A 23,028-nucleotide genomic window follows, 5' to 3' on the forward strand; every position below is an offset into this window, starting at 1 on the left:
CTCCAGGCTGTGTCATTCAGCCTTTATATGTTCTCCTCATGCTGTCGCCAACTCCAGGCTGTGTAATTCAGCCACCATATGGTCTCCACATGCTGCCGCCAGCTCCAGGCTGTGTCATTAAGCCACTGTATGGTCTCCTCATGCCGCTGCCAACGCCAGACTGTGTCATTCAGCCACTGTATGGTCTCCTCATGCTGCCGCCAACTCCAGGTGGTGTCATTCAGAAACTATATGTATGGTCTCCTCATGCTGCCGCCAACTCCAGGCTGTGTCATTCAGCCTTTATATGGTCTCCTCATACTGCTGCCAACTCTAGGCTGTGTCATTTAGCCACTATATGGTCTCCACATGCTGCCGCCAACTCCAGGCTGTGTCATTCGGCGACTATATGGTCTCCTCATGCTGCCGCCAACTCTAGGCTGTGTCATTCAGCCACTATGTGGTCTGTTCTTGTCTGCTGCCACCTCCATGCTGTGTCATTCAGCCACTATATGGTCTCCTCATACTGATGCCACCTCCAGGCTCTGTCATTGTGTCTTGGGTGGTGAAATGGGGCTTGGCGAGTGATGTGGAGATGGAGTGGATGATAGGTGAGGAATTTTCTAACACTTCCTGCGAGGAAGTGATGACGAGAACTGGTAAAATGGGTGAAGGTACTCATACATGTCTAGTACAATAGTAATATACATGTAAAAAGGGGACCAAAGGTTAGGATTTTTTCTTAACCAGAATACCCCTTTAAGGGTCAAGTTAAACCATAAACCCTTAGATATTGCTACCCCCGCATAGCCATACATTAAATCTTAAAGTGACCCAGCATATACTCCATTGATGCAAAAGGGAACACTAAGATAACACATCCTAGAGATGAAATACTTTCATCTTTACATAGTTGAATGTGTTGACAACAAAATCACACAAAAATGATCAATGGAAATCAAATTTATCAACCTATGGAGGTCTGCATATGGAATCACACTCAAAATCAAAGTGGAAAACCACACTACAGGCTGATCCAACTTTGATGTAATGTCTGTAAAACAAGTCAACATGAGGCTCAGTAGTGTGTGTGGCCTCCACGTGCCTGTATGTCCTCCCTACAACGCCTGGGCATGCTCCTGATGAGGTAGCAGATGGTCTCCAGAGGGATGTCCTCCCAGACCTGGACTAAAGCATCCGCCAACTCCTGGACAGTCTGTGGTGCAACGTGGCGTTGGTGTATGGAGCGAGACATGATGTCCCAGATGTGCTCAATCGGATTCAGGTCTGGGGAATGGGCGGGCCAGTCCATAGCATCAATGCCTTCCTCTTGCAGGAATTGCTGACACACTCCAGGCACATGAGGTCTAGCATTGTCTTGCATTAGGAGGAACTCAGGGCCAACTGCACCAGCATATGGTCTCACAAGGGGCCCCCCAAAGAAATGCCACCCCCTTACCATTACTGACCCACCGACAAACCAGTCATGCTGGAGGATGTTGCAGGCAGCAGAACGTTCTCCACGGTGTCTCCAGACTCTGTCAGGTCTGTCACATATGCTCACTGTGAACCTGTTTTCATCTGTGAAGAGCACAGGGTGCCAGTGGCGAATTTGTCAATCTTGGTGTTCTCTGCCAAATGCCAAACGTCCTGCACAGTGTTGGGCTGTAAGCACAACCCCCACCTGTGGACGTCGTGCCCTCATACCACCCTAATGGAGTCTGTTTCTGACCGTTTGAGTGGACACATGCACACTTCTGGCCTGCTGGAGGTCATTTTGCAGGGCTCCTGCTTCTCCTTGCACAAAGGCGGAGGTTGCGGTCCTGCTGCTGGGTTGTTGCCCTCCTATGGCCTCCTCCACGTCTCCTGATGTACTGGCCTGTCTCCTGCAGCACAGAAGAAAAAAGAATAAGAGTTTACACTATGCCGCTTGAATAAAACTTATAATTTTATTGATGACACAATTAAAAACATGTGTATGGACAGCAATCTCTAGTACTGGACCAATTAAGGACCACAAAAATTGACACGGGCAACCAACAGAGAGATAATAAATTAAAAATAAAGCATATCTGGGAGCACCTGTATTGTATAATGCTTGAGTTTTGTGCAGTGAGCAACTTATTACTGGTACATATCCTATAATGCCCCGCAGCAAATTAAGCTTGCAATTGGGTACTGAATATCCCCCAATGTTGACTCCATCTACACAAAAAAATGAAATACATAAAGTGCATAATATACATGTATGTATGCTTACCCATGATCGCGCTACTCTGTACCCCAACACTATTTCGTATGCTTTTTTAAGGGGCTGTTGCAACAGTGACAGACACAGCAAACTTTCTTGCCACAGCTCACATTGATTTGCCATCCTGGATGAGCTGCACTACCTGAGCCACTTGTGTGGGTTGTAGACTCCGTCTCATGCTATCACTAGAGTGAAAGCACCGCCAGCATTAAAGAGTGACCAAAACATCAGCCAGGAAGCATAGGAACTGAGAAGTGGTCTGTGATTACCACCTGCAGAACCACTTCTTTATTGGGTGGTGTCTTGCTGGTTGCCTATAATTTCCACCTGTTGTCTGTTCCATTTGCACAACAGCATGTGAAATTGATTGTCAATCAATGTTGCTTCCTGAGTGGACAGTGCGATTTCACAGAAGTGTCATTGACTTGGAGTTACATTGTGTTATTTAAGTGTTCCCTTTATTTTTTTGAGCAGTATATATATATATATATATATATATATATATATATATATTTGTAACTTTAGCAGGTGCTGCATATTACCCTTGGTTTGTGTTCTCCAGATCCTTGCATTTATATCATAGCTGGTATTAAGAAAATAGTATATAACTTTTTACAGCTGTTGGTGCAGATGACCCAACTAATGGGCTAAAAGATATCTACAGTATATTAAACTTTTTTGAGAAGAAAAAAGAAGAGCCAGCATTGACACCATCCACTCCGCAAGTGATCGACTGCAGGAGCCCAACACATGAGAAACACAGTCACAGAGTCAGGAGGTCAGGGATATATCTTGAAAAACTGCAGTTTTTATTCCATGATAAAGTGACTGTTCTATTACATTACTAATATATTCCTATATATAACATAAAAACTGCATTGTATTTATCGAGAACTGTTTACATCATGTGATTTGTGTCCGATCAAACACATCTTTTCGAAATTTTACAGGCGCACTTGCCTAATACTGTTCCTTTGATGTTCTTGCCCTTAGTCCACAGTCCAGTCTGGTTCAAGATGAAGCTTGTACCAAAGACTGCTAGAAAAACACATGAAGTAATGTCTACACGTGGTGAAGAGCTCATATTCCATTGCTATGTTGACAGATGCATTGCCCAACATGCTAAGTACCGGGTCACCTGGTGGACCATGTCAAGTCCCATCATGGCTTTCACAGAAACAAATGCACTAGTAAGTGTTTGATGACTTCCCTTACGATGTAGCCATGCCGGCTCATTGTTGACCTTTAGAGGATTATGAAAGTCAATGGGGATTTATACTTTTCCTCATTTGTGCTATAACTGCACATTTACTAAAGCTTCCAAACTGATCTTATTCATCTTGACGCCTACTGGGACAAAAAAAAAAAAAAGAAAATAATTCAAAAAATAAGAATGATAAAAAATAAAGTAAAAAACATTTTTGTCCCTTACAGGCCTTTATTATTGATTATTTTTTTTGTTTTGTTTTTAAAACAATTGGTATTGCCACATCCATTATAAAAAAAAAAAAAAATCCAATGCTGTATACAGTTCCTAAATTGGTCCACAAAAGCACAAATTTGCTAAGGGGCCCTGAATTATCGATATCCCCTAAGTCAGGTAAAAGTTCAAATGAATGAAGTGGGAAGTAATTCCTTCAGATCAGAGTAAAGTCATCTGCAGAGTATTTGGTACTGGTACATGCAATCCTGGTAAGCTTTACCAACTTTGCTCTAACTCCAGATAGTACAACAAAAGGAGCATCTTTCCCTAGAAGAATATGTGGCCTAGAGACCATACTTTGAGACCCTTAGGTCTGGGAAAGCTACACTTATAGCTAATTGTTATAACACAACTTAGTAACTAGAACTTTCTAGTGGATTCTGGAGAATACCAGAGAATACAAGGAAGTTACAGCTACCGTAATGCTTTTCACCAGAGGTGGCAGCAGAGAGCAAAAAGTGAATGTAAATGCATGTGACTCCTTATTACCATCTACCATTACCAAGGCCAGATTAAGGTTGCCTGGAAGACGGAGCACTTCATTATGATGCCCCCCCCCCCACAGTTCATCCACATTAGGTGCAGTATAGTTCCCCCGCATTGGGTTGGCAATATAAGTCCCCACACATTAGGTTGGCAGTACAGTTCCCCCACATTAGGTTGGCAGTACAGTTCCCTCACATTAGGTGCAGTACAGTTCCCCCACATTCGGTGCAGTACAGTTCCCCCACCTTAGGTGCAGTACAGTTCCCCCATATTAGGTGCAGTATAGTTCCCCCACATTAGGTGCAGTATAGCTCCCTCACATTAGGTGCAGTTTAATTACCCCACATTAGATGCAGTATAGTTCCCCCACATTAGGTGCAGTATAGTTCCCCACATTAGGTGCAGTATAGTTCTCCACATTAGGTGCAGTATAGTTTCCCCCACATTAGGTGCAGTGTAGTTCCCCACATTAGGTGCAGTATAGTTCCCCCATATCAGGTGCAGTATAATTCCCCACATTAGGTGCAGTATAGTTCCCCCACATTAGGTGCAGTATAGTTCCCCACATTAGGTGCAGTATAGTTCCCCACATTAGTTGCAGTATAGTTCCCCCACATTATGTGCAGTATAGTTCCCCACACTATGTGCAGTATAGTTCCCCACATTAGGTGCAGTACAGTTCCCCCACAGACATACAGCCTTCAGCCATATACAGTCTATGGCTGGAGGCTGTATGTCTGTTTTCTGCCCCAATTCAGTGTTCCAATCACCGCTCCTCCGGTTCGCTCCACTGGGCCATAGCAGTAGGTCCCGGGACCGGAGGAGTGGAGGTCAGAACACTGAAGATGACGTGCTGCTAGTAACTTACCATGCGCGCGTCCTCCTCGATGCTCCACTCCGCTTTTTTCCTATGGGTGCACGCACGGGACATCAGTTTTTAAAGTTAACGCAGGAGCCGCCGCAGAGAGGTAACCGCCGGGACATCCTTGTGTCCTGAAAAGATTTTTCGGGACACAGGGATGTCCCCAGGGCCGGATCATCATTGGTGCTCATGGAGCGCCTGCTCCGGGCCCCATGCCCGCAGGGGGCCCCCGTCACATTCGGGACATCCCTGTGTCCTGAAAAATCTTTTCAGGACACAAGGATGTCCCGGCAGTTACCTCTCTGCGGCGGCCCCCGCGTTAACTTTAAAAACGCAGGGGCCCCCGGGAGGTAGCGCATGCAGGGACCTCACTGATGTCCTGTGCGTGCACCAATAGGAGAAAAGCGGAGCATCGAGGAGGACGCACGCGCATGGTAAGTTACGTCATTTTCAGTGTTCCGACCTCCACTCCTCTGGTCCCAGGATCTACTGCTATGGCCCATATGCCCTTGACCCCAGTCCCCGGTGGAGCGGGGGTCGGAACACTGAAGTGGGGCAGTAAACAGGCATACAGCTTCCAGTCATACACTGTATATGGCTGAAGGCTGTATGTCTGTGGGGGGAACTGCACTGCACCTAATGTGGGGAACTATACTGCACCTAATGTGGGGAAACTATACTGCACCTAATGTGGGGGAACTATACTGCACATAATGTGGGGGAACTGTCGGGGGGGCTCCATCATAATGAAGTGCTCCGTCTTCCAGGCAGCCTTAATCTGGTCCTGGATGTCCCAAATCTGACGGGGGCCCCCTGTGGGCACGGGCCTGGAGCCTATGATGATCCCGCCCTGGCCATTACCCAGTAACATAAAGTGCAATTAAACAACAGTACATTGCATATGACATACAGTATGATCACTTCAAGTAATGTCTCATCAAAACATGAGAAATACTAGTAAGAAAAATAATAGTGCTGGCACACTGCAGTTGGAATCGAGAAGGCAGGCATGGGTCAATATACAGATGACAGGATCAGTGTTGCACATATTTGCAATAAACACTTTTGAACCACAAATATACTCAGGCAGGGGAGAAACACATATGGATTATGGAGTTCACACACTGTTCCTTTAAGAGGTTTGCAAAATGTATATGTGCTCTTCAGGGGAACCTGGAGGCAGAGGGGAGAGGACGTAATAGAAAGCAGGTTCATAGGGTAACCCAACAGAGACTCCTGCCGAGTGGAGAAGTACATTGGCAGGAGCAGCCTGCCGGCATTACAAGCATGGTGGCTAGAGAGTGAGGCATAGAGTGGGGCACTCAGTAGAGTTGAGTGGCTGACAGGAGGTGAGTGCTGGTGTTACACACTCTTTGTAGCCACTCTCTATTTTAATTGCTGAGGGTCTTGCACATGTACACTATGTGCATTTTAAGCAAGAAAACCTCGTTAATATACAGTATACAATTTGAATGTTACTATGGGGGTTACAAAACAATATCGCAGAATAAAAATAATGTTTTAATATGTTACTCACAAGGTCATGCAGAGGCTTTTCATGTTTTTTTTATGTGTCTAACTTCTGTATTTGGCTTACAAGACCCACTGTTTTGCTGCTCTGTAACACCTACACTCTGTCCGGACACGCCGGCCGTGAGTGCTCTCTGCTTATGTCCCCGCTGTGGGACGCGCCCGCATGCGAATCCCAGCCCATCACTCACCTCCCTCATCTTCTGCCTCTCCGTGTCCTCGCAGCCCCGGCGCACGTACCCCCGCCTCCTAGGGCGCGTGCACGCTGGTGCTCTTTCACTTAAGGTCCAGTGATCTACTAATCAAGTGTCTACACCTGTCCCCTGTCCTTAAATATCAGCTCCTCCCTTGTTTCCCTGCCAAATCTTTGGTTACCTTGTGCCATAGTGAAAGTCCTGTGTCCCTGTTTCTGTGTACCTGTTCCTTGCTACCTTACCTCCCCTGCACCTGTGTTACCTGCCCTGACCTACTGCCTTCTTGCCACATCCTGCCAGTCTCTTTCTGTGCCACGTCACCTCCCAGCTACCTGTGTGGACGAGTCGTGCTGGGGGTAGCGACCTGGGTGCCGCCTGCCGCAGCAAGACCATCCCACTTTGTGGCGGGCTCTGGTGAAAACCAGCGGCACCTTAGATTCCGCTCCCTGGCACGGCTCACGTCATCATCCACACAGGCCCAGAGGATCCACCATCTGCCGTGTCCTGTTACATGCTCACTCATTCTGACATCCCCTGCTCAGAAAGGGGAATGTCTGAGGCAAGCACTGAGCCCGCCCTCACCCACCATGCATTCACTTCCTCCCACATCTGCTGTGCCATGCTGGGTCTCTTTATCCAATCACTGAAGCTGCTTTGTATCCTCTCCAGACAGCAGTCTAAAAGGTAGGACAGGAGTGAGCACTAGTCCCGCCCTCACATCCTGGACTTTGTCTTAGCCTGTGCGTCAGCTGGGACAAAGATGATGCTGCAGCCGGTCAGAATTATGGGGGGGTATTTATCAATTTTGACTGTTGACAGTTTATTTTTACCCTTTTTTTTTACTTTGGTTTTCATGGACATGTTCCAAATTTATGATTTGGTGCAAGTTGTTGGTAATTTTGGTGCAAATGTTGAAATCGGCTGTTCACAGCGCCTTTTACACAGAACTTACCCCCACAGAGGACGCATATTTTACCCTGTAAAGCAGCCATTTCGGAGTCCCTCCTGCAGTATATCAGCAAGCGACAGGAGTTATTTTCTATTGTGGGGTTTATAGCCACCATGTGAAATGGATTTTATTTTCAACTTGGGTATTTATTTTTTTTTTTTTTTTGTTACTTTAGTGCTTAACTTTCCTGAACCTGTGTGGCCATGTCCAATGCTGGCTGAACAGAGGGTGAAGGTTCCTCAGAGACAACTATGTCGCAGGATAGTATTGCGCAGCCCCGGAGGCGTCTCTGCTTTCACAAAAAAACATGTTTTAATGTATTTTGACGCCTTTACATTTTCTGACATTGTTATGTATGTTTTCCATGTGCAAAATTTATTGGCGGTGAATTGCGCCAAAAAAACTAAAGGCGCAAAATTGCGCCAAAGATCGATTGGCGCAAATGATGAATTACTGACTAAAGTTAAAATCACACACAGGACTGTGTGATTTTGAGAAAGTTGTAAAAAATGACAGTGGAGAAGATGCGCCAAACTTTTGCGCAAAAAGACACTGCGCCAAAGCATTGCACCAAAGTTACGTGAAAAAAAAAACACATAAATCCTTTGATAAATACCCCTCCTATGTTCTGGATGGTATGGGGACCCCTAGTGGTCTCTTTTTTAATAAGTTATGATGTCTATAAAAACAATTGCTAACATATTTTTTTTAAAGTATACAGTGGTCCCTCAAGTTACAATATTAATTGGGTCTGGGACAGCCTTTGGCTGTCCGGGCATGCTGGGAATTGTAGTTTTGCAACAGCTGGGGCCACCCTGCTTGGGAAACACTGGTCTATGTAGAGGACAGGAGCTTCTTCAGGGTCCTGTAAGTAAAAAAAAGTAATGGAGTCGCCCTCACCTGGTGTCCAAAGGAGCAGGTAACCCTGGTACAGGTAAAGTGTACAGAACATGTAATACCTCCCTGTACTATAGGGGGCGCTACCAGACATCGGTCAGTGCATACACTTCAGTAATACAGGGGTTTTACCAGTGAATGCCCATTCTGATTGGTCAGTTCTTTTGGCCATTGATATGTTTCACAGATCTGGACTGTCTGTACATTGTATGTTGAGTCTGGTTTCAACTTACGATGGTCCAGAAAAGACCATTGTATGTTGAAACTATTGTATGTTGAGGCCATTGTAAGTTGAGGGATCACTGTACTGGAAAGGTTTATGCTTTGCCAAGATGTAGAACATATAAAAAGTTTTCGATTCTGATAGCACCCATGTAAAATTCACTATGATATCCCTTTAACTTCAGACGGGAACCAGTTATGACACAGGTCATACAGTATCTGATTAAACGTCTATAGGATGGATTATCCCATTAACTAATCCAGAGTAAACTGCTAAAACAAACTATTTAGCTGAAGGGGATAAGTCCGGCACTGTGCCGCGATGCCACAATTACGCTACACAGATGTCTGAACATTTTAACCAAACATCTGGAAAATGTTCAGGAACTGGTGTGTAAAATAAATCAGGGGTCGCGACCTTCAGTGGGATAGTATCCAAAAATGAGGGGCCACTCTCAAAATCCACACGAAGGGTGTGTGTCTGTGCATGCCTGTTATAGGTGCGCACACGTATGTGTCTCTGTCCTTATATCAGGAGTAATTAAGATAAATCAAAGGCATAGTTTGAAGCTTTTTGGGCCCCCAATGCCAATTCTGCAACAGGGTCCACACCTACCATGTGCTGAGGTAGCAGCATCTTGACATTGGTGTCTCAGGAGGATCAAAGGCCTCTTTGATACTTCAAAAGACACCAGTTTTAGAAATGGTCCATAGAACATGGGGGAACCTGGGGCCCAGAAGGTGCAAATTACTCCTCTGACACGGGCCATTGTATTTTATTGATTCTGTAATATAAGAATATAAATCATTACAGAATTCTACTGTGTGACTTACAGATGTGTCCACCGTTGATGGTAATATGAACACTACCTTAAAGGCGTATTCCGGTGGAAAACATTTTTATTTAAATCAACTGGTGCCAGAAAGTGAAACAGATTTGTAAATTTCTTCTATTTAAAAATCTTAATCCTTCCAGTACTTATCAGCTGCTGTATGCTCCACAGGAAGTTCTTTTCTTTTTGAATTTATTTCCAGTCTGACCACAGTGCTCTCTGCTGACACTTCTGTCCGTGTCAGGAACTGTCCAGACCAGGATAGGTTTGCTATGGGGATTTGCTCCTGCTCTGGACAGTTCCTGACATGGACAGAGGTGTCAGCAGAGAGCACTGTGGTCAGACTGGAAAGAAATTCAAAAAGAAAAGAACTTCCTCTGTAGTATACAGCAGCTGATAAGTACTGGAAGGATTAAGATTTTTAAATAGAAGTAATTTACAAATCTGCTTCACTTTCTGGCACCAGTTGATTAAAAAAAAATGTTTCCCACGAGAGTACCCCTTTAATGTCTGCTGCCGCGGGGGTAGGATCCAGCTCCCAGGGGAAAAAGGCATTAAAACTTAACATTTAATAGTTGCATATAAAAGAATGGATTGCCACCGAAGTGGCGGGTGACATGTCATTCCATAAAAACGAGTGAAACGCTGATGCATTTCGAGCTAGTGCTCTTAATCATGGCACTGGCATCATGTCACACGGAGATATAAATAGCTGCTGCTGCTGTGACATGATGCCAGTGCCATGATTAAGAGCACTAGCTCGAAACGTGTCGACGTTTCACTCATTTTTAAGGAGTGACATGTCACCCGCCACTTCGGTGGTGATCCATTCTTTTATATGCAACTATTAAATGTTTAGTTTTAATGCCTTTTTTCCCTGGGAGCTGGATCCTACCCCATGTTTTTCTTTATACATCTACATTATCATTGGACAGACCCAAACAGTAGAATACAGAGGTAGACTTTTATTTTGGATTCCCATATGTACAGTATACAGGAAGTGATATATTTAGATGACATACAGTAAAATCCCAACCATGAGACCTTAGTGACATATCAGAGGTTTTATTTGCTAGTAATTTAAAGGGGTACTCCCACCCTAGACATCTTATCTCCTATCCAAAGGATAGGGGATAAGATGTCTGATCGCGGGGGTCCCACCACTGGGGACCCCCGCAATGTTGCATGCGGCACCCACCTGTTTCTTGTCTGGTAGCGCGGGAGGGTCTGGGTCGTTACAACGGGAAAGGAAGTCCGTGACGTCAGGACTCCGCCCCGGTGTGACGTCACGCCCCGTCCCCTCAATGCAAGTCTATGGGAGGGGGCGTGATGGCCGTCACGCCCCCTCTCATAGACTTGCATTGAGGGGATGGGGCATGACATCACACGGGGGCGGAGTCCTGACATCACGGATTTCCTTTGGATAGGGGATAAGAATTCTGGGGTGGGAGTAACCCTTTAACAATATAGTTTGGTGACAATGTAGTTTTTATTGAGTGGTTCTTCAAAGAGACAACACCCCCTTTCTAAAGGACTTAGACAAGAATTGTGTTTTCAACCCTGTGGCCTGGGGACTGTGCAACTCTGATGCACATTGCATGCTTACAACCAAGGATTCCTGAGATGAGGAGGCCATGAGGACCCATGGAGGTGCAGAGTGATTTTTCACCAAAATGACCAGTGCTACCCCTTGAGTTGCATATGTGGGGGAAGCTGTGGTAAAGTGTAGCCAAAGAGAGACCTAAAGTGTCATAGTAGGACAGGCTAAGGTATTGAAAGAGCTTAAAGGAGTACTCCGCCCCTACACATTTTATCCCCTATCTAAAGGATAGGGGATAAGATGTCTGATCGCGGAGGTCCCGCTTCGACACCCCAGACATCCGGTGCACGGAGCGAACTTCGCTCCATGCCGGACAACTGGCGAATGCTCGTAACGTCACGGCCACGCCCCCTCAATGCAAGTCTATGCGAGGCTGTCACGCTATAAAATAAATAATTTTTAACAACAATACATTACAGTCTGTGATCGAGGAGGGGTGTGGGATTTATAGGGGTTGTGCAGGTCGGATCACAGGGCCAAATTACTCAATTTAATGGGACTACTAGTGAAGCTCAAGTTCTCCGACCCTAGCTTAAAGGGATTATCCACCATAAGGTGATTTTAGTACATACCTGGCAGACAGTAATGGACATGCTTAGGAAGGATCTGCACTTGTCCTGGAGCTAAATGGCTATGTCAAGAGATTACCATAACACTGTGACTAGCTTTTTTGAACTGGTATTTCCTGTTTCACTTTTCTTTTTCTCACTACAAATCCCACAATTCCATTTTCCTCCCTCCCACATATCAGCCACTGTTACGCCGAGCTCTCCGGGTCCCCGCTCCTCCCCGGAGCGCTCACAGCGTTCTCCTGTTCGCAGCGCCCCGGTCAGACCCGCTGACCGGGTGCGCTGCGATAATGTCCCTAGCCGGGATGCGATTCGCGATGCGGGACGCGCCCGCTCGCGGTGCGCATCCTGACCCGCTTACCAGACTCGCTCCCCGTCTGTGCTGTCCCGGCGTGCGCGGCGCCGCTCCCTAGGGCGCGCGCGCGCTGGTTCTTTGCGATTTAAAGGGCTGGTGTGCCACTGATTGGCGCATGGGTTTTAATTAGTGTGTTCACCTGTGCACTTCCCTATATTACCTCACTTCCCCTGCACTTCCTTTCCGGATCTTGTTGCCATTGTGCCAGTGAAAGCGTTCCTTGTGTATCCCTAGCCTGTCTTCCAGACCTCTTGCCGTTGCCCCTGACTACGATCCTTGCTGCCTGCCCTGACCTTCTGCTACGTCCGACCCTGCTCTTGTCTAATCCCTTGTACCGCGCCTATCTCAGCAGTCAGAGAGGTTGAGCCGTTGCCGGTGGATACGACCTGGTTGCTACCACCGCTGCAAGACCATCCCGCTTTGCGGCGGGCTCTGGTGAAAACCAGTAGCAACTTAGAACCGGTCCACGCCAATCCCTCTCTGACACAGAGGATCCACTTCCAGCCTGCCGAATCCTGACAGTAGATCCGGCCATGGATCCTGCTGAGGTCCCGCTGCCAGATGTCGCTGACCTTACCACGGTGGTCGCCCAGCAGTCGCAACAGATAGCGCAACAAGGCCACCAGCTGTCTCAACTGACTGTGATGCTACAGCAGCTTCCGCCACAGCTTCAGCAACCATCTCCTCCGCCAGCTCCTGCATCTCCTCCGCAGCGAGTGGCCGCATCCAGCCTCCGTTTATCATTGCCGGACAAGTTTGATGGGGACTCTAAACTTTGCCGTGGCTTTCTCTCGCAATGTTCCCTGCATTTGGAGATGATGTCGGACCAATTTCCAACTGAAAGGTCAAAGGTGGCTTTCGTGGTCAGCCTTCTGTCTGGGAAAGCCCTGTCATGGGCCACATCGCTCTAGGACCGCAATGATCCTGTCACTGCCTCTGTACACTCTTTCTTCGCGGAGATTCGCAGTGTCTTCGATGAACCAGCCCGAGCCTCTTCTGCCGAGACTGCCCTGCTGAACCTGGTCCAGGGTAATTCTACTGTAGGCGAGTACGCCGTCCAATTCCGTACTCTCGCCTCCGAATTGGCCTGGAATAACGAGGCCCTCTGCGCGACCTTCAAAAAAGGCCTATCCAGTAACATCAAAGATGTGCTGGCCGCACGAGAAATCCCTGCTAACCTGCATGAACTTATTCATCTGGCCACCCGCATTGACATGTGTTTTTCCGAAAGATGTCAGGAGCTCCGCCAGGATATGGACTTTGTTCGCACGAGGCGGTTTCTCTCCCCGGCTCCTCTCTTCTCTGGTCCGCTGCAATCTGTTCCTGTGCCTTCCGCCGTGGAGGCTATGCAAGTAGACCGGTCTCGCCTGACACCTCAAGAGAGGACACGCCGCCGCATTGAGAACCTATGCCTGTACTGTGTCAGTACCGAACACTTCTTGAAGGATTGTCCTATCCGACCTCCACGTCAGGAAAGACGCACTCCGATTCCGCACAAAGGTGAGACAGCTCTAGGTGTGAACTCTGCTTCTCCACGTCATACTGTGCCTGTGCGGATTTCTTCTTCTAACTTCTCCTTCTCAGCTGTGGCCTTCTTGGATTCTGGATCTGCAGGAAATTTTATTTTGGCCTCTTTCGTTAACAGGTTCAACATGCCAGTGACCAGTCTCGCCAGACCCCTCTACATCGCCTCTGTTAATGATGAAAGATTGGACTGTACTGTGCGTTAGCGCACAGAACCCCTCTTAATGTGCATTGGACCCCATCACGAAAAGATTGAATTTCTACCTGTGGTCTACCTGGACGTGTCAGTATTCCAGAAGTGATTTATCATCCCAACAGTGCCAGGATTTCAAAGGAGATGGAAGCTTCTGAAGCAGTGGAAATAGTGGAAATGGATAAGTATATTTCTCAAAAAGCACTTTTGTACATATGGAGAACAGGTGACTCTAAGCTTTCTAGACATAATATAATACGGAAAATAACATACAGACAGTGAGCGAGGAAAGGGATTTGAAGTCTTTGCCCCTTGACACAAATTACTTCATTTGTATATCTGTCCATCTGGATAGTTACTAATCTTTAAATAAAATGTAGTAAATGTTGAAGAAGGACGGAAAAAAAACGTGGATACTTTCAGGCGCAATTCAGCCAAAGTAACTCACATTAAAGCGTGGAGTAGAAGCATAGAGTTTATTAAGCCAAAACACAAACGCGTTTTGAGGTATGCTACGTCTTTTTCAATGTGAACATGGCATGTGTACAGATCAGGACCGAAGCCCTTATACAGTAAAAAAAAGCTCGCCAGATTCAAATGGTGACATCAGTGGGATGGTCCTGTAAACGTCACGGTACACAGTAAAAAAAAACTGATTGTGGCAGTACATAATATAATATACAACAACATAGGAACAGATAAAAATATGGTACATCCAGTAATTATATGGATAAAAATACACCTCGAAACGCGTTTGTGTTTTTGCTTAATAAACTCTATGCTTTAACTCCACGCTTTGATGTGAGTTACATTGGCTGGATTGTGCCTAAAAATATTCCTGGGTTTTTCCTTCTTTGTTCAACATTTACTACATTTATCAGCTCAGCTTGTTCCTGAACTGCCGACTCCGGCGAGGCAGCACCACCATTGTGGAAATCTAACCATGCGACTATAAGTTGTTGTGTCTTCCAACACAACTCCAGGTGAGCACAACTGTATGTTCATCTGACATTTTATGACCTAATTGTACTACTCTATTGGAAGCTCTGCGCAGAACCCCTCTTAATGTGCATTGGACCCCATCACGAAAAGATTGAATTTCTGGTCCTCTCTAACTGCACTTCTGAAATTCTTCTTGGACTACCTTGGCTTCAACGCCATTCCCCTACCCTTGATTGGACCACCGGGGAAATCAAGAACTGGGGTACTTCTTGCCACAAAAAATGTCTTATGTCTGCTCCCAGTCCTGTCAGTCAAAACCCTATGGCTCCTCCGATACCAGGTCTCCCCAAGGCCTATCTGGACTATGCTGATGTTTTTTGCAAAAAACAAGCAGAGACTTTGCCTCCTCACAGGCCTTATGACTGTCCTATTGATCTCCTCCCTGGTACTACTCCACCCCGGGGCAGAATCTATCCTCTGTCTGCTCCGGAAACACAAGCCATGTCGGAGTACATCCAAGAAAATTTAAAAAGGGGATTTATCCGCAAGTCTTCCTCCCCTGCCGGAGCAGGGTTCTTCTTTGTCTCCAGAAAAGATGGCTCCTTACGACCATGCATTGATTACCGCGGTCTTAATAAAATCACTATAAAAAAACGCTATCCCCTGCCTCTTATCTCGGAACTCTTTGACCGCCTACGTGGCGCCAACATCTTTACCAAATTGGATTTAAGAGGTGCATATAATCTCATCCGCATCAGGGAAGGGGACGAGTGGAAGACCGCGTTTAACACCAGAGATGGACACTTTGAATATCTGGTTATGCCCTTTGGGCTTTGCAACGCCCCTGCCGTCTTCCAGGACTTTGTAAATGAAATTTTTCGTGATTTGTTACATACCTGTGTTGTGGTCTACCTGGACGATATTTTGATTTTTTCTTCTAACCTAGAAGAACACCGCCGGCATGTCCCCATGGTTCTTCAGAGACTTCGGAACAATCAGTTTATGCCAAGATGGAGAAATGTCTCTTTGAATGCCAATCTCTTCCCTTCCTAGGATATTTATTCTCTGGCCAGGGACTCCTAATGGACCCGGACAAACTATCAGCCGAGCTATCCGTTTCTTGGGGTTTGCCAATTACTACAGACAATTTATTCCACATTTTTCCACTATTGTGGCCCCAATTGTGGCCCTAACCAAGAAAAACGCCAACCCTAAGTCCTGGCCTCCTCAAGCGGAAGAGGCGTTCAACCGTCTCAAAACTGCCTTTTCTTCTGCTCCCGTACTCTCCAGACCTGATCCATCTAAACCCTTCTCACTGGAGGTAGACGCCTCCTCAGTGGGAGCTGGAGCTGTACTCCTACAGAAAAATTCTTCCGGACATGCTGTTACTTGTGGTTTCTTTTCTAGGACCTTCTCTCCGGCGGAGAAAAAATACTCCATTGGTGATCGAGAACTACTGGCCATAAAACTGGCTCTCGAGTGTTACGCCTAGCGCTCCGGGTCCACGCTCCTCCCCGGAGCGCTCACGGCGTCTCTCTCCCTGCAGCGCCCCGGTCAGTCCCGCTGTCCGGGTGCGCTGCACTGTCATGGCCGTCGGGGATGCGATTCGCACAGCGGGATGCGCCCGCTCGCGAATCGCATCCCAGGTCACTTACCCGTCCCGGTCCCCTGCTGTCATGCGCTGGCGCGCGCGGCTCCGCTCTCTAGGGCGCGCGCGCGCCAGCTCTCTGAGACTTAAAGGGCCAGTGCACCAATGATTGGTGCCTGGCCCAATTAGCTTAATTGGCTTCCACCTGCTCCCAGACTATATCTGCTCACTGCCCCTGCACTCCCTTGCCGGATCTTGTTGCCTTGTGCCAGTGAAAGCGTTTAGTGTGTCCAAAGCCTGTGTTACCTGAACCCTTGCTATCCATCTTGACTACGAACCTTGCCGCCTGCCCCCGACCTTCTGCTACGTCTGACCTTGCCTCTGCCTAGTCCTTCTGTCCCACGCCTTCTCAGCAGTCAGTGAGGTTGAGCCGTTGCTAGTGGATACGACCTGGTTGCTACTGCCGCTGCAAGACCATCCCGCTTTGCGGCGGGCTCTGGTGAAAACCAGTAGCCTCTTAGAACCGGTCCACCAGCACGGTCCACGCCAATCCCTCGCTGACACAGAGGATCCACTACCTGTAAGCCGAATCGTGACTGTAGATCCGGCCATGGATCCCGCTGAGGTGCCGCTGCCAAGTCTCGCTGACCTTACCACGGTGGTCGCTCAGCAATCGCAGCAAATTGCCCAACAAGGACAGCAGCTGTCGCAGTTGACCGCCACGTTACAGCAACTTCTGCCTCTGCTACAGCAGCAACCATCTCCTCCGCCAGCTCCTGCACCTCCTCCGCAGCGAGTGGCCGCTCCTAGCCTCCGCTTGTCCCTGCCGGACAAATTTGATGGGGACTCCAGACTCTGCCGTGGATTTTTGTCTGTGTTCCCTGCATATGGAGATGTTGTCGGACTTGTTTCCTACAGAACGGTCTAAGGTGGCGTTCGTAGTGAGCCTTCTTTCAGGAAAGGCCTTGTCTTGGGCCACACCGCTCTGGGACCGCAATGATCCTGCCACAGTCCAGTCCTTCTTCGCTGAAGTCCGGAGTGTCTTCGAGGAACCAGCCCGAGCTTCTTCTGCCGAGACTGCCCTGCTGAACCTGGTCCAGGGTAATTCTTCAGTGGGCGAGTACGCCATCCAATTTCGTACTCTTGCTTCCGAATTATCATGGAATAACGAGGCTCTCTGCGCGACCTTTAAAAAAGGCCTATCCAGTCGCATCAAGGATGTGCTGGCCGCACGAGAGATTCCTGCCAACCTGCAAGAACTTATCCATTTGGCCACCCGCATTGACATGCGTTTTTCTGAGAGACATCAGGAGCTCCGCCAGGAAAAAGACTTAGATCTCTGGGCACCTCTCCCACAGCATCCTTTGCAGTCTACGCCTGGGCCTCCCGCCGAGGAGGCCATGCAAGTGGATCGGTCTCGCCTGACCCAGGAAGAGAGGAATCGCCGTAGGGAAGAAAATCTCTGTCTGTACTGTGCCAGTACCGAGCATTTCTTGGTGGATTGCCCTATCCGTCCTCCACGTCTGGGAAACGCACGCACGCACCCAGCTCACGTGGGTGTGGCGTCTCTTGGTTCTAAGTCTGCTTCTCCACGTCTCACGGTGCCCGTGCGGATTTCTCCTTCAGCCAACTCCTCCCTCTCAGCCGTGGCCTGCTTGGACTCTGGTGCCTCTGGGAATTTTATTTTGGAGTCTTTTGTGAATAAATTCCGCATCCCGGTGATCCGTCTCGTCAAGCCGCTCTACATTTCCGCGGTCAACGGAGTCAGATTGGATTGCACCGTGCGTTACCGCACAGAACCCCTCCTGATGTGTATTGGACCCCACCACGAAAGGATTGAGTTATTCGTCCTTCCCAACTGTACCTCTGAGGTCCTCCTCGGTCTGCCATGGCTCCGGCTTCATTCTCCCACCCTTGATTGGATCACCGGGGAGATCAAGAACTGGGACTCTGCCTGCCATAGGAAGTGCCTCTCCCCCCCTCCCAGTCCCGTCTGGCAAGCCTCAGTGCCTCCTCATGGCCCCCGTCTTGGTGACACACTGCCCCGTGCCAGGCTTCGCCCTCTGCCCTCCCTCCCCATTCCCACTCCTGCTGTACTGCCTGCCATTGAGGAAACCCTCCAGTCTTTCCCGGTGTCCTCATCCCAGGGGAGGCAGTTACCGGACAAAGAAAAGGGGAGACCTAAGGGGGGGGGGGGTACTGTTACGCCTAGCGCTCCGGGTCCCCGCTCCTCCCCAGAGCGCTCACGGCGTCTCTCTCCCTGCAGCGCCCCGGTCAGTCCCGCTGTCCGGGAGCGCTGCACTGTCATGGCCGTCGGGGATGCGATTCGCACAGCGGGACGCGCCTGCTCGCGAATCGCATCCCAGGTCACTTACCCGTCCCGGTCCCCTGCTGTCATGCGCTGGCGCGCGCGGCTCCGCTCTCTAGGGCGCGCGCGCGCCAGCTCTCTGAGACTTAAAGGGCCGGTGCACCAATGATTGGTGCCTGGCCCAATTAGCTTAATTGGCTTCCACCTGCTCCCAGACTATATCTGCTCACTGCCCCTGCACTCCCTTGCCGGATCTTGTTGCCTTGTGCCAGTGAAAGCGTTTAGTGTGTCCAAAGCCTGTGTTACCTGAACCCTTGCTATCCATCTTGACTACGAACCTTGCCGCCTGCCCCCGACCTTCTGCTACGTCTGACCTTGCCTCTGCCTAGTCCTTCTGTCCCACGCCTTCTCAGCAGTCACCGAGGTTGAGCCGTTGCTAGTGGATACGACCTGGTTGCTACTGCCGCTGCAAGACCATCCCGCTTTGCGGCGGGCTCTGGTGAAAACCAGTAGCCTCTTAGAACCGGTCCACCAGCACGGTCCACGCCAATCCCTCGCTGACACAGAGGATCCACTACCTGTAAGCCGAATCGTGACATCGAGGAATGGAGGCACCTGCTGGAGGGGTCCAAATACCCAGTTATTATATACACTGATCACAAGAATCTCTCTTATCTTCAGTCTGCCCAACGGCTGAACTCTCGCCAGGCTAGGTGGTCGTTGTTCTCTGCCTGTTTTAACTTTGAGATTCATTTTCGCCCCGCTGACAAGAACATTAGGGCTGACGCTCTCTCTCGTTCCTCAGATGCCTCTGAAATGGAAGCCTCCCTGCAACACATTATTCCTCCGGACTGTCTGATCTCCGCTTCCCCAGCTTCCATCAGACAAACTCCTCCTGGAAAGACCTTCGTCCCTCCACGCCAGCGACTCAGGATTCTCAGGTGGGGACACTCCTCACACCTCGCCGGCCATGCTGGCGTCAAAAAATCCGTCCAGCTCATCTCTCGTTTTTATTGGTGGCCTACCCTGGAAGCAGATGTTGCTGATTTTGTTCGGGCTTGTACAGTCTGTGCCCGGGACAAGACTCCTCGCCAGAAGCCTGCCGGTCTCCTCCATCCTCTGCCTGTTCCTGAGCTACCATAGTCTCAGATTGCTATGGACTGTTACGCCGAGCGCTCCGGGTCCCCGCTCCTCCCCGGAGCGCTCGCAACATCCTCGCAATCGCAGCACCCCGGTCAGACCTGCTGACCGGGTGCGCTGCGATACCTCTTCCAGCCGGGATGCGATTCGTGATGCGGGTGGCGCCCGCTCGCGATGCGCACCCCGGCTCCCGTACCTGACTCGCTCTCCGTCGGTCCTGTCCCGGCGCGCGCGCGCCGGGTCTCTACGATTTAAAGGGCCACTGCGCCGCTGATTGGCGCAGTTGGTTTAATTAGTGTATTCACCTGTGCACTTCCCTATATAACCTCACTTCCCCATCCCTTCCTTGCCGGATCTTGTTGCCATCGTGCCAGTGAAAGCGTTTCCCAGTGTGTTCCTAGCCTGTGTTCCAGACCTCCTGCCGTTGCCCCTGACTACGATCCTTGCTGCCTGCCCCGACCTTCTGCTACGTCCGACCTTGCTCTTGTCTACTCCCTTGTACCGCGCCTATCTTCAGCAGTCAGAGAGGTTGAGCCGTTGCTAGTGGATACGACCTGGTTGCTACCGCCGCTGCAAGACCATCCCGCTTTGCGGCGGGCTCTGGTGAAAACCTGTAGCAGCTTAGAACCGGTCCACTAGCACGGTCCACGCCAATCCCTCTCTGGCACAGAGGATCCACCTCCTGCCAGCCGAATCGTGACAGTAGATCCGGCCATGGATCCCGCTGAAGTTCCACTGCCAGTTGTCGCCGACCTCACCACGGTGGTCGCCCAGCAGTCGCAACAGATAGCGCAACAAGGCCACCAGCTGTCTCAACTGACCGTGATGCTACAGCAGCTACTACCACAGCTCCAGCAATCATCTCCTCCGCCAGCTCCTGCACCTCCTCCGCAGCGAGTGGCCGCTTCCGGCCTACGACTATCCTTGCCGGATAAATTTGATGGGGACTCTAAGTTTTGCCGTGGCTTTCTTTCACAATGTTCCCTGCACTTGGAGATGATGTCGGACCAGTTTCCTACTGAAAGGTCTAAGGTGGCTTTCGTAGTCAGCCTTCTGTCCGGAAAAGCTCTGTCATGGGCCACACTGCTCTGGGACCGCAATGACCCCATCACTGCCTCTGTACACTCCTTCTTCACGGAGATTCGAAGTGTCTTTGAGGAACCTGCCCGAGCCTCTTCTGCTGAGACTGCCCTGCTGAACCTGGTCCAGGGTAATTCTTCCGTTGGCGAGTACGCCATCCAATTCCGTACTCTTGCTTCCGAATTATCTTGGAATAATGAGGCCCTCTGCGCGACCTTTAAAAAAGGCCTATCCAGCAACATTAAAGATGTTCTGGCCGCACGAGAAATTATTGCTAACCTGCATGAACTTATTCATCTAGCCACTCGCATTGACATGCGTTTTTCCGAAAGGCGTCAGGAGCTCCGCCAGGATATGGACTTTGTTCGTACGAGGCGTTTTTTCTCCCCGGCTTCTCTCTCCTCTGGTCCTCTGCAATCCGTTCCTGTGCCTCCCGCCGTGGAGGCTATGCAAGTTGACCGGTCTCGCTTGACACCTCAAGAGAGGACACGACGCCGCATGGAGAATCTGTGCCTGTACTGTGACGGTACCGAACACTTCCTGAAGGATTGTCCTATCCGTCCTCCCCGCCTGGAAAGACGTACGCTGACTCCGCACAAAGGGGAGACAGTTCTTGATGTCTACTCTGCTTCTCCACGCCTTACTGTGCCTGTGCGGATATCTTCCTCCATCTTCTCCTTCTCTACTATGGCCTTCTTGGACTCCGGATCTGCAGGAAATTTTATTTTGGCCTCTCTCATCAACAGGTTCAACATCCCGGTGACCAGTCTCGCCAGACCCCTCTACATCAATTGTGTTAACAATCAAAGATTGGACTGTACCGTGCGTTACCGCACGGAACCCCTCCTAATGTGCATCGGACCTCATCACGAAAAAATTTAGTTTTTGGTCCTCTCCAATTGCACTTCCGAAATTCTCCTTGGATTACCGTGGCTTCAACGCCATTCCCCAACCCTTGATTGGTCCACAGGAGAAATCAAGAGCTGGGGTACTTCTTGTTTCAAGGACTGTCTTAAACCGGTTCCCAGTACTCCCTGCCGTGACCCTGTGGTTCCCCCTGTAACCGGTCTCCCTAAGGCTTATATGGACTATGCTGACGTATTTTGCAAAAAGCAAGCTGAGACTTTACCTCCTCACAGGCCTTATGACTGTCCTATTGACCTCCTCCCGGGCACTACTCCACCCCGGGGCAGAATTTATCCTCTGTCCGCTCCAGAGACTGCTATGTCTGAATACATCCAGGAAAATTTAAAAAAGGGGTTTATCCGCAAATCCTCCTCTCCTGCCGGAGCTGGATTTTTTTTTGTGTCCAAAAAAGATGGCTCCCTGCGTCCTTGCATTGATTACCGCGGACTTAATAAAATCACGGTAAAGAACCGCTACCCTCTACCTCTTATCTCAGAACTCTTTGATCGCCTTCAAGGTGCCCACATCTTTACCAAACTGGACTTAAGAGGTGCTTATAATCTCATCCGCATCAGGGAGGGGGACGAATGGAAGACTGCATTTAACACCAGAGATGGACACTTTGAGTATCTGGTCATGCCCTTTGGCCTGTGCAACGCCCCTGCCGTCTTCCAAGACTTTGTTAATGAAATTTTTCGTGATCTCTTATATTCCTGTGTTGTTGTGTATCTGGACGATATTCTGATTTTTTCTGCCAACTTAGAAGAACACCGCCAGCATGTCCGCATGGTTCTTCAGAGACTTCGAGACAATCAACTTTATGCCAAAATGGAGAAATGTCTGTTTGAATGTCAATCTCTTCCTTTCCTAGGATACTTGGTCTCTGGCCAGGGATTACAAATGGACCCGGATAAACTCTCTGCCGTCTTGGATTGGCCACGCCCCTCCGGACTCCGTGCTATCCAACGTTTTTTGGGGTTCGCCAATTATTACAGACAATTTATTCCACACTTTTCCACCATTGTAGCTCCTATCGTGGCTTTAACCAAGAAAAATGCCAATCCCAAGTCCTGGTCTCCCCAAGCGGAAGACGCATTTAAACGGCTCAAGTCTGCCTTTTCTTCTGCTCCCGTGCAC

This window comes from Hyla sarda, chromosome 4, assembly GCF_029499605.1.
Source record: "Hyla sarda isolate aHylSar1 chromosome 4, aHylSar1.hap1, whole genome shotgun sequence".
Taxonomy (NCBI): domain Eukaryota; kingdom Metazoa; phylum Chordata; class Amphibia; order Anura; family Hylidae; genus Hyla; species Hyla sarda.